The 12,250-nt window shown below is 37.9% G+C and overlaps 1 long non-coding RNA gene across 1 annotated transcript; it reads left to right on the top strand.

The window, feature by feature from the left end:
- Nucleotides 1-9,055: 9,055 nt before the first annotated feature.
- On the top strand, nucleotides 9,056-11,997 carry LOC124096509 (uncharacterized). The gene is made up of 3 exons (XR_006852869.2): nucleotides 9,056-9,277; nucleotides 10,726-10,805; nucleotides 11,729-11,997. It is a non-coding gene; the product is annotated as an uncharacterized LOC124096509 (long non-coding RNA).
- Nucleotides 11,998-12,250: the final 253 nt, after the last annotated feature.

The raw sequence follows: 12,250 nt of genomic DNA on the forward strand, positions 1-12,250 counted from the left end.
CCAGCATCTACTTCAATCATCAGAACGTCCTTTCCTTACAAGAGAATCTACTACTCTAGATCTGAATAGACAGAGCCTAAAATAAAAGACTGAGTAAATTAATAGCATCAGGGATTATCTATCACACAGAAAATATTGCTAACCTTATCAAACATGCAATTGGAATCTAAAACGAAGAAAAGGGCAAGAAAATAGCAGAAAACATTTTTTTGAAAATTGATGTTTAAATATTTCCTATGTTTGATTAAAAACATCAACTTAGAGATACATGGTGCTTAGTGAGTCTACAATGGGGTGAATATAAAGAAACTCACCTAAGCAACAAGATTCAAACAGCAGAAATTAATATTTTTTATTTTTTGGTACAGAAACAAAACATCTTAAGGGAGAACAAAACACAATATGTATATTGGGGAACTAAGGATGGTCGTTTTACCTCATCAGAAACAATGGCAGTAGAAAGACAATGGAATGACAGTTTTAAAGGCTAAAAGTAAAACCCTAACATCTCAGATTCTATATACAAAGAAAGTACCCTTCATAAATAAGGGTAAAATAAAGGCATTTTCCATAAAAATTAAAGTGGAGAAAATTCAACATTGCCAGAGTTGCATGATAAGGAAGTCTGAAAGATGTTCTTCAGATTGAAAGATCCAACACCAGATGAAGACTTGGAGGAGCAAGAAGGGAAGGATACTGGGAGTGGTAAATAATTGGATAAAAATATGACTATTTTTTTCCCTTTCATTTCCTCAAAAAGACATCTGGATCTTTTAAGGAGAATGATAACACTATAATTTGAGGTTTATAATGTAATAGAAATAAAATATCAGAAAAGAATGCTAAAAGGGATGTGAAGTTGGGTAAATCTAATTACATTACTGAACAGCATAAAATGGCAACAGGGAAGGAGAAAATGACAATTGTCAGGTGTGAAGTATAAAGAGGTACAGTATCAATTTCTAAATAAATATGATATGATACATCAAAGTTGTGTATTTTTAGCCCAAATGTATTAAGAACGTTCTAAATAAAATCTATAGCTATTACAAAAATCAGTAAAAATATTTGTTAAGGAAAAAAAGGCAGGATAAACTAAAAGAGGAATGACAAACCTTTTGGCAAACAGAAAGTGAGCAGACTTCAACAGAAGGGCATCAATAATTGCATTTAATGTATGTGGGCTAAGATTTCTAATTAAAATGGAGAGATTGGTAGGCTACATCAAAAAGCAAGGCCCAACTATATGATATGCATTAGAAACATATTTTAAATATAAATAAAGAGTTAAGTTGAAAGATAATTAATGGGAAAATATACCCCATGAAAAGTAAACGTAAGAGGGACTGGGGCTCTGGCTCAGCAGTAGTGCACTTGCCTGGCATGTGTGAGGCACTTGGTTTGAGTCTCAGAACCGCATATAAATAAATAAAATAAATGTCTATCAACAACTAAAAAAAAAGGCTTATTAAAAAAAAGTAAGCATCACATAGCTGGTATGTCTAGATGATAATTTGGTCAAGTAGATGTCAAGACAATAACTCATTATGTCTAGACTCATTACAAATCTATGAACATGGACATTTCATAATGATAAAAGGTCCAATTCTCAAGAAAGAGTTAGAAATTTTTAATTACATATGCATCTAATAACAGAGCAGCAAAATAATGAAGACAAAAATCTAAGGAGGAATAAACAAAATTATCATTATAGCTGGATTTAACATACTGCTCTTCGGAATGTTGTTATGCTTGATATAACAAGGAGGTTAAAAAGTGATACAGGTACAAAAACAATCTAAGTAATGCTATACACCAACTTGACCCAAATAAGAGATTTATAGGTAAATATTCAACAACTGCAGATAAAAATGCTTTACGAATGCTCACAGAGAGCATGATTTACATAGATCATATAGTTGGCCATTAAGAAAGCCTCAGTCAATTTCAAAAGACAGAAATATGGTATTTTTTAAAAAATATGGTATCTAACCACAACAGAATTAAATTAGTAATTTATAACAATACAGTATCCAGAAAAATACCTTAATATTTATTTAAAAACCACTTCTAAATAATCAGTATGTTAAAGGAGTTTCAAGTAGAAAATACTTTAGATGCAATAGTAATAAAAACACAATGTGTCAAAAGATCAAAACCTGATTTAAGTATCTATAAAAATTTACAAACACCATACAAAAATGGTAAAATACCAAATAACTTTTCTCTAAGCTTAGAAATAAGGCAAAGATGTTCATTCTTATCACTTCTGTTCAATATCATACTGGAACTCCTAGTCAGTTGAAGGCATAGAGATTAGAATGATGGAAGTAAAATTGCTTTTATTGACATATAATATAAATATCTTTGCAGGGAATCCAGAATAATCCTACAAGAGAGCTATGTGAATAAATAAGTGAATTTTATGCAATCACAGGATTCAGGGTCAAAATACAGAAGCCAACTGCATTTGTATACATTAACAATAAATAACTAGAAAATAAAAAAAATAAAAATTGCATTTTCAATACCATAAAATATGCAAGCATGTATACAAACTCAACATTAATAATTGTAAAATACTGCTGAGGGAAATTAGAGAAGATTTAAATGAATGGACAGATATTATGTCTATTAATTGGAAGACATAATATTATTAAATTTCAATTCTCCAAAAATTGATGTATAGGTTCAACAAAGTCTAACTGTAATTCTACCAGTTCCCTCTTTTTATTAATTGATGAGTTTATTCTAGAAATCATTTGCCACTGGGAAAGATCTAGACTAGCCAAAAGTCTAGATCTTTCTAGACTATTTCTGGATTGAGAAAGATCTAGAATCACCTTCTTTCTCAGAAGAAAGAAGGAGTTGTAGGGTCTACAATTCCTGACTTCTAGACTCATTACAAATCTATAGTAATTGAGGCGGTGTGAAACTGGGTAAATATACACATTTAGATCAGGGGAAAAAAACTCAAGACTCCAGAAATAATCATACACAATTTTCGACAACGGTACTAACATTTCTATATAGAAAGAAGCACATTTTACATGTATGGAGGAAAAAATGAACCTCAATCTTTCCCTCACAGCTTATAAAGAGATCAACTCAAAATGGATCTTGGACTTAAATATAAAAGACAAACAACAAAACAGATGAAGTTAAAAAAATCATGATGGGTTGATGAAGCCAGATACAAGAGAATACATGTATCATTTCCTTCACTTAAAGTATCAGGCAGAATAGCAGGAAAAAGAATGTTGATAGAATTCAGAATAGGATTTTCCTGTTCTGACTGGAAGAGAACCCCAGTTAATTTTCCAACATAATGGAAATATTTCATATTCTAATCACGGTGGTGGATGCATGAATGTATATATTTCTCAAGGCTTATTGAATTGTGTATTTCAATTGTGGGCTTTTTATTGTTTATAAACTATACCTCAGTAAAGTTGATTAAAAAAAGCAATTTAGGAATTTTCTTAATAAGTAAATCTTCCTTCCACAGATCACATTTGACACTTGTAAATTCATCCCACATTGACACTAGAACACATCAAAAGCATTGAGCTTAATTCTATGTTCAGTATAGTTTCCAGTTTCCCAATACATTGTTAATGACTGTTAAGGCAAAGAGACAGGTAGGTAGGTAATAAGTAGATTTTCTCTTATAATTGCTTTGTAAATGATGATTTGCTTTTATGTCAGAAAAATGAAACATAGTAAAGAAACCAGTGGCATTGAGTTTATCTACTATAAGTTATTGATAAGCATTTACGTTGATAAGCTATGCCATGAAGTTCAATATTTTTATTAGTTGTTTTTCATAGCTCCTATTTATGTGATAGAAATTCCAATAAAATGTAACCATAGCATATAGTTGCACAACAATATGGAAAAGGGTATGTTAAATCAATTTGATATTCCAAGAAACTGTGGAGCCAAAATACTTTTCAATTGTTGAAGGGGTAGGTAAAACAGGGAAGCAAAATGGGAAGGGTTGGAGGAAACAGTGATTCTTGTAACTCCAATATCATCCTCTTTCTTCATTGGCTTTGACATTACCACTCACATATTATTTACAAATGATTAAAATTAATCTGGGCATGAGATCATGGAGGCTGGAATTGTACCGGGATCCGTGGCCGAACTGTTTGCACTTGAATGTCAATTCAATTCCCAGCAAGGCTTAGGGAGAAGTGATTTTAGTGACAAACCCATCATCTTGGGGACAGACAATGACAAATGACAGTAACAAATAACCAATGAAAAGTTCAGTTTAAAAGGTTTTCATTAGCAGAAGCAGGGGGGGTGAAGGGTGGTTTGCTTGTTGTTTATGTGAACTGTGCCCAGGTCTCTAAGTACAGGGCAGCACAGAGTTCCATAATTGCAAATGACGGATGATGGCTGAATCTTCAAAAAACAAGTATTCATGCTGGCTTCAGCAAGAGGGAAGGTCAGATGCTTATCTTTGGAAATTATTTGGCTCATCTCAAACTCTGAAGCCTGAAAAGCAGGCGTAGATTGCTCTAGGAGAGCAGCTTGCAGCTGAGATTTTTCTGGCAATCAGAATGGCAGGTCATTTGGCCATTTGGACAAAGCTGCTCGAATGAAGGAACATGGAAATTTTCAGTTTGTAATTAACCATTCTTAAAGGCACAAGCTTGTCCCTCAGTGGAGTATGAATATTTTTATAAGGATTCCTTGCTCAATTTGGAGGTGGATCAGTCTTGAGTGTTTGGGCATCAGGAATGGGGTAGCAATAAGACTTTGGCTTTGCCTTGGAGCCTGTCTCTCCGCAATAATATTTCTTGAATCATAGTCCTAGGAATATATTGAATTTCAGAATATATGTGTCTGAGAGAAGAGATAATAGAGTGAATAAATCTGAAAAATGTACCATATGCTTCTCCTTGCTGGTATGTTATAAAGTAACTCAGCCCATGTGACACTCTCTCAGAAATTCTACAGTAAAGAAATCTATTCCTTTACCTCTTGTCCCATCCTTGGAGGTCTCAGTATCTGTGATTCTTCAACTTCTGGACTTCTTATTTCCTTAATCTCCTCATCTCTAGGGATCATTTCCTCTACCACATCTCATTTTCCCATGTTCAAACCCTTCCCAACTTCAAGCATGTCATTTTCTGACCTCCATTTTCTAACACTCCAGCTCACCTACCCCATAAAAACCCACTCCCCAAAGTTTCTTGTTAGCAGTCAAGGGTGGATTTGGACGAGGACAAGCATCAAATCTCAGCCTTAAACAGCAGTGGGAGTGCACACAGGTTCCTTAACCTCTCTGTCCTTTAAACTACTCACCTTTAGGAGGCAAACAGGAACAATACCTACCCTTTGGGCCTCATTGTAACAATCTAATAAGTTAATACAAATCTCCCACAGGGCCAAGAACATTTGCTCAGTAAATCTGGAGGCCTCATCAGGCCCTCTGATCCACGTACTAACGTTTCCCTCTCTCCTGAGCATCCTCAGTTTCCTCTCTGGCTAGCATAGATTCTATCAATCATCCACCTAATTCTCATTCTACCAGTATATACCCCCAACCTGATTAGAGCCGACCACCAACTTGCTTTCTGCCTTCACCTGAACAACTGGTTGTTCCTGGAGAAGACCACCAGGTGTTGACCTATCTCAATTGCACTTCATGACCTGATTTCATGAAGGAGTCCTTAACTCTACATGGCAATCCAGCCACACATTCCCAACTTCTAAATTTCTAAATCCTTTCTTTTTCTGCCTTCTGTGTCACCCCGGATCACTGTTCCACTGATGACTCTTCCTTCTGGGTCACTGAGAAGGCAGAACAAGCCTGTTTTCCCACTACCAAACCCACCGCTTCTCCTCCATCTGTGCTGAACTGTCTCTTTTCTGTGCCCAAGCTCAGAGGCCAGCTCCTGCACTTGGGCTTGCTCAGGTCTCCTCTGGTTCCCTAAGGAGCTCCCAGTTATACCTGTTCCCTGCCTTTCCGACATGATCAATCTCTCCCTCTCTCAAATGATTGTCATCATGAAAATGATCTAGTGTTTCTTTTTGAAAACTAATTGAAAAACTTCTCTCAACTTACCATTTTTCCTCTGGCTACCATCGTGTTTCTCTGTTCCCCTATCACAGTATACCTGCTTTATAATTTTTATTATGAAAAGTCTCAAACACACATAAAAGTAGAACTGTATAATGAGTCCCCATGTACTCATCATATAGACTTGAAAATGATTAACTTCCAGTCATATTTCCTTCATTACTTTTTTTTTTTTTGGCTGTAGCACTTTAAAGCAAATATCAGACCTCATGACATTTCACTTCTAAATATTCAGTTCATCTTTTAAAAATAAGTACATTTCCTTACATAAGCATGATACTGTTATGGTGCCTAACACAATTAACAAAAATACTTTAATATCATCTATTATCTAGTCTAGACTCACATTTCCTCAATTATCCCCCCCACCAAATGTCTTTTTGTCGTTAATTGAACAACAATCCAAGCAGGGCTCATGCATTGCCTGTGATTGTATCTCCTAAGTCTCTTTATCTAGAACATTTTCTCTACTCCATAAATTAGTGCAAAGTCTAGGTTAGTTGTTTGTAAAATGTTCTCTTCCTAAGAGAGCTCTGCTCCCTTGAATCCCCTGACCTGGATTTCTTGCTCCCACACCCTTAGGACATCGGTGCTAGCACAACCAATGGGCATGTCTCTTTCTTCCCTCACCTGATCTCTCTGCATCATTTAACATCATCTCTCTATTTGAAACTCTCAATTCTCCAGGACTCTGGGATCCACATTCTCCTACCCTTCCTCCCACCCCAAGGAATGCTTCCTCTCAGTTTTTTTCTGCCTTTTCTCCGTGTGACCTCCAAATACTGACATACCTGAGAGTTCCATCCTAGACCTTCTTTTCTCTTTCTGTCCTCTCCACTCATCTAATCTTATTTGGGTCCATGATGAGATTTTCGAATACCACCCATAGGGTTAACTCCCAGATCTGTCTGAGAATTGATTTCTTCCCAAATTCCCGAGTAAAATGTTCAACCTCTTTACCTGAATTTCCAGTCAAGTGTCTAATGGATATCTCAAATTTAACTCATCGAAAGTTGAATTCAACTTTCCAACGTCCTCTCCGGTTCAAATCCTCCTTTTACCCAAATCTTTTAATTTTCAGTATACAGTGCCATAAAACACCCAGTTTCTTAAGTCAACAATTTAGGAATCATTCTTTGATTCCTCTTTTTTGCCCTTGACTGATGCTTTTACTCCTTTAAAAAGTCTTATTGATTTCACCTCTAAAACATAGCCCAACCTTTCCCTTTGTTCCCGTCTCCACAAACACCACCACAGCCCAAGGCACAAACGTCCCTCTCCAGGTTTCTGCACTCCTGATTGGTCTTCTTGCTTCTATTTCTGGAGCTGTCCACTCCTATTTCCTCACAACATCCAGGTGTTCATTTTAAGAGTGTAAAATGAGAGCATGCTATTTGCCTGCTTAAAACCCTGCTAAGGTCCCTCCATCAAACTCTTGATAAGCTCTGACCCTTCCTCTCACACCCCTTAGAAACCTTGTATTCCACGATTCTCCTCTTGTTCCTCCCTAGCCATGCTGGGCTGGCATCAGAATGTTGGAGATGGAGAACACTGGCCACATTGGCAAGGCTAATGAGAGAACTTCCTGAGCCCATCACAATGCCCCAGCTAAGCCATTTCTGATATATTTTCCTACAGACATGTCCATTCAGGGCACAGATGGTGAACTGCAGGCCTAGCAAAATTGGGCTGTTTTCTGTATTGCTATCCTCTCTTAAAAACACTGCTTTAAAATGACAAAAATGGCAGTGTTCTCTGTTGGCACTCAGGTCTGTTCTTCTTCACTGGGCCTTTCACAGCGTTTAATTGTGCAGTCATGACATGGGTGTCTCTGTGCCTTGTCTTTTCCAACAGTCTCTAAGCTCTAGGAGGAGCTGGTTTTGAAGACCACTCTATATGCGGTATGTAGCATAGGGCCCCATCCATAAATATTTGCTGAATGAATAAATGCATGAATGTAGTCCTAGGTGACTCAATTAGTATATTTGCTCTTACTGGGAATCTCTTGTCAACTTGCAGGCTGAGAATGTAGATCTAATATAGTGCTATGTGTGTGGGCCACATGAGAATTTTCAGCAGACATCACATTGAAGGAAAATATGAGAAACAGCACACCTGATCATCCCTCTTCCTCTTTCCATGGAAGATTAGGATCTTTAATTCCAAGTGATCAAGGATGACTAAATGACCATAGTTTGTTTTCTCTTTGTTGTTCTTGTTTTATAACTAGACCTCAGGTACACATGATTAGACTAATAAAAATCTATAGATCATAACATACTCTCACCATTGGGTAATGCCTGGATCACATTATTTATTATTTAATTTAAAAAATTGTGGTAAGCTTGCATAAACCTACCACCAAAAACAAAAGCTAGGAGCTCATCAATAAATTACACCTGAGCATATGGTGCCTCTCACCAATCTATCCCCTGCTTTCTCCAATCTAAATTTTCTATTCCTTTGCTTTCCTTCTGCGTGGTTCTGTTAAATTTTTATGCATGCACAAAGACATACATTGCTTTACTTACATTGTTTTTAAGTTTATATAAAGGATGTCATGCTGTGCATAATCTTCTGGAGTTTTTAAAAAATTAATATTGTAGTCCAATGACTCATCCAAATTGCTACATGGAACCATAACTCAGTTATTTCCATGGATATATTATATTTCATTGTGTGACCATAGGACTACTTTCTCATTGATGGACATTTGGATCAATAGTATTGCTACTATTGTCAACTTGTCCTTGACCTCTGGAATCCAGGTAAGTCAATACTTTTTGAGCATTCCTAAAGTGAGAAATGTTGGCTTAAAGGGAAGCCAACCTCCAGGACTGAACTTGCAACACGGGAACTCTGTCCAGAATTGCATAGATTTGAACTCTAATGTGCTTATTTCTGCTTTTGATTATGAGTCTGTTTCTTTAAGAAGGAGCGGGGGAGGAGAAGAAGAAATCCTCAAAGGCTTAAAGAAGTGACTGAGCCAGAAAAACTGCATGAAGTCAGGTCATTAAGTCATAGTGCACAGTGGCCCAGGAGCAGCCACTTGTAGATTCATACCTAGAGCCAAGCTGAGATGGGTAAGCAACGATGCGATTTGATCTGAAGAGGAGATGTGTAGTAGTGTCAGGGCTGTGGGAAGAAGTGGGCTCTGTAGAGCTCAGAGCCTTCCTGGAGGTGGGTACAGGCCTGGCACTTGCCTCAAAGGTGTTCAATGGGGGTTGGCTGGTTCTTTGGTTTAAAGGATGGGAGTATTTCAAAAGAAAAAGTTGGACAATTTCCTTGGATAGCAAGAGAATGAGGAGGACAGAAGGGCCTGGCAGTTTAGAAGCACAAGATCCCAAGACACGTGTGTCAGGGTTGGCTGTGGCCATTTCACATCAGCTCTTTATCAGCTCTTTATGCTGCAGCCTCCTCTCCTCCAAGAGAGGGATGGCATGTCGATCTCAGATTGCTTAATGCCTACTGAATGCTGAGTTATTTATTTATTGTTCTTTCCCCTGAAAATATCAGTTCCACAAGGAGGGGGACTTGAGGTGTTTTGTGAACTGCTGTCTTTCCACAGCCCAGAGCCACTGGATGCTGAATACATTGATGGTGAATGAATGGATCATTCGATTTGCTTTGTGGGTTAAATGAGCCCACCGTTCACAAGGCTTTAAGTGAAGAGTCTGGTGCCTACCAGGCATTCAATAAACAGTTTCCTAACCCTTGCTCCTATTTAGCTCTTTTCATTTCTGGGAAGGGGCAAACATACCCAGTGTTTAACTGGGGAGAAGATCCTTGTTTGCCTGCTTCTTTCTGACTGTTATGTCTATGAAAAGTAAGGACGGGAACTCAGCATTTTCTAGAATCATCCAGGACATGCATTTTCCTATGTCTCTTGAATCCCATTCACTCCCAGCCTGCACGTTTTCCCTTCTCACATATTCTTCTCAGTCCCACCTGTCCTTTTGCTCTGACTCTGGGTTCTATCAAGACTAGCTTGCCTTCCCTCTGCCCTTCAGAGTCCCAGCCTCTGGTAGGTTCCATCTCAGTCATCCCCCCGCCTCGTCCAGCAGCTTCTCCTGATGGTCAGTTGTTTGGGCACACATTTAGTAGAGAGCAAACACTGCCCAGACCTCACAGTACAAGGTGCTAGAAGAACAGAGACTAACCATGCATCAGAGACAATTTTGGGAAAATCAAAAAAACAGGGAGAGATCAGTATTATGGAATTTAGCCTAGAAGAGAGGAACTCCAAGTCCTAGAGGCTTAACCCTTCATTATCTGAATCCCTATGTTTCTTCCTTTCTCTGAAGCAAAAGCTTTAGTGATACACCAGTCCAGACAGCCTGTGAGATGTATTCAAATACCGGTTAAGGAATTTCTGCCACCTGGTGTACTGAGAGTGCACTGCAGTGGGACAAGAAATGGGAGTTCTACTTGTGGATTCTATGAGTTTCCTAATAGAGTACTAACAGTCTACTTTTGTTTGCAAAGCAGTATACATTTTTTCCCAATGGAACCATAACAGGACAATGTAAAAAATAGAAAAAAAAATAGCTGCTTCAAGTAGTGTACAGTGTAGGGAGTTGGGTAGTTTCAGATTAATGCCTTTTTATTATTTTTTCTTTTTACTCTAGAATTTTGCTGATGCTTTTCATGGAACTCAGAAGTCCGTGATCCATAGTGGAAGATCCAAACAAAACTAACGACTCCAAAGGTGAGGCAAGATTATTTTAGGTGGAGTCCTGTTGCTGAACTCCTCTTTTATGCTCAGCTCTTTATATACATTATTCTACTTCGTCTTCACACTCATCCTGGGAAGCAGGCTTTGATATCTTCATCAAAGATGAAGGAACTGAACCAGAGGACTGTAGCCAGTACTCCCCTGCCTTTAATGGTTGAGCCAAGACTCAGATCCAGTTCTTTGTGGCTGACTTCTAGGCCCAATCTGATGGTCATTTTTTTTTTTTTTTTTTTTGGTAAAGAGTATGTCCCAGGGCACACATATAGAATATGAGCTGAACACACTGGGAAAAAGTATGAAAGGAAAGGGAGGCTCTAGGATTTGCCCAAAGCATACAGAATAGCACCAAAGACATTAGACTTCCCACCTGAAAGCTTTATTCCTAAGATTCACTCAAGGAAGCAGCTCTTGAGTGTCTGGAAAATAAATGAATATTTTGCCTTCAGCAGAGTCTGGGTGTATCCCAGAGATAGAAAGCTTTATAAAATGTCCCCTGTTGAAACTGATCTTGCAGAATATACACAGGAGAGATGGAAAACCCAATACTGTACTGTTCTGCTCTCCAGATGTACAGGTCTTCCAAGTATAGAAGCTGTTCTCCAATAGGAGCCCTCAGGAATGGCAAAAATCAAGACCTCTAGCAATGCAATCACTTCTAATCAGCCTTTAATGAGGATATAAGCAGCCTCAGCTTACCTCTGTCGCAAGGAGACAACTGCACATAAACCTCAATTACTCAGACATTTAAAAATCAATTTCAAATAAAATGTTCAGGTGATGGAATTAAAGAGATTAGAGAAAGAGGGACACACATATAGGCCTGCCATGCCTTGTCAATGCAATTGAGGTAGGCAGTTCCCATAATGTAATAAAACTGGCCAACTTTGTGCCCTTAGGAACTAAAGAGGAACACATCTTATCTCCCAGCACCTCCCGAAGCAGAGGAAGATTCCAAAGACTAGAAGAACAGGACCCAATCAGTGATCTCAACACACTCAAGCTGTGTTTGCAGCGTCATCCTCATCTCATTTTATAGATGTGAAAAGAAGTCACCAGAGGCTACAGTCCACCTGGTCTCCAGCTGCTATACATCCTCATCAAATACCTTACGGTTTCCATAGGTGACTATAATATTTTTGCCAGTCTCATCTGCTTACCATCACCATTCACATTAGGCTTATGTCTATTCCCTTATCTATACATATTCTATTTATTTTATTGTAGATTTATTTCTATTCTTTGCTTCTGTGAACTCAAATAGATGCAGTGCATAGTTCCCCTTTTTTTTCCTTCCTTTGCTAAAGCAGGGGTAGGAATCAAACATATGTCACTTATAGCCTTCAAAACAGCTGTTACATAAGATAATCCCACTGTTAATGAAGTTATCCTTTAATAAGTATTCAACACTAATAATTGTG

Source organism: Marmota monax, unplaced genomic scaffold, assembly GCF_021218885.2.
Source record: "Marmota monax isolate L192 unplaced genomic scaffold, Marmota_monax_Labrador192_F-V1.1 WCK01_AAM20220418_F8-fsc00004, whole genome shotgun sequence".
Classification (NCBI taxonomy): Eukaryota; Metazoa; Chordata; class Mammalia; order Rodentia; family Sciuridae; genus Marmota; species Marmota monax.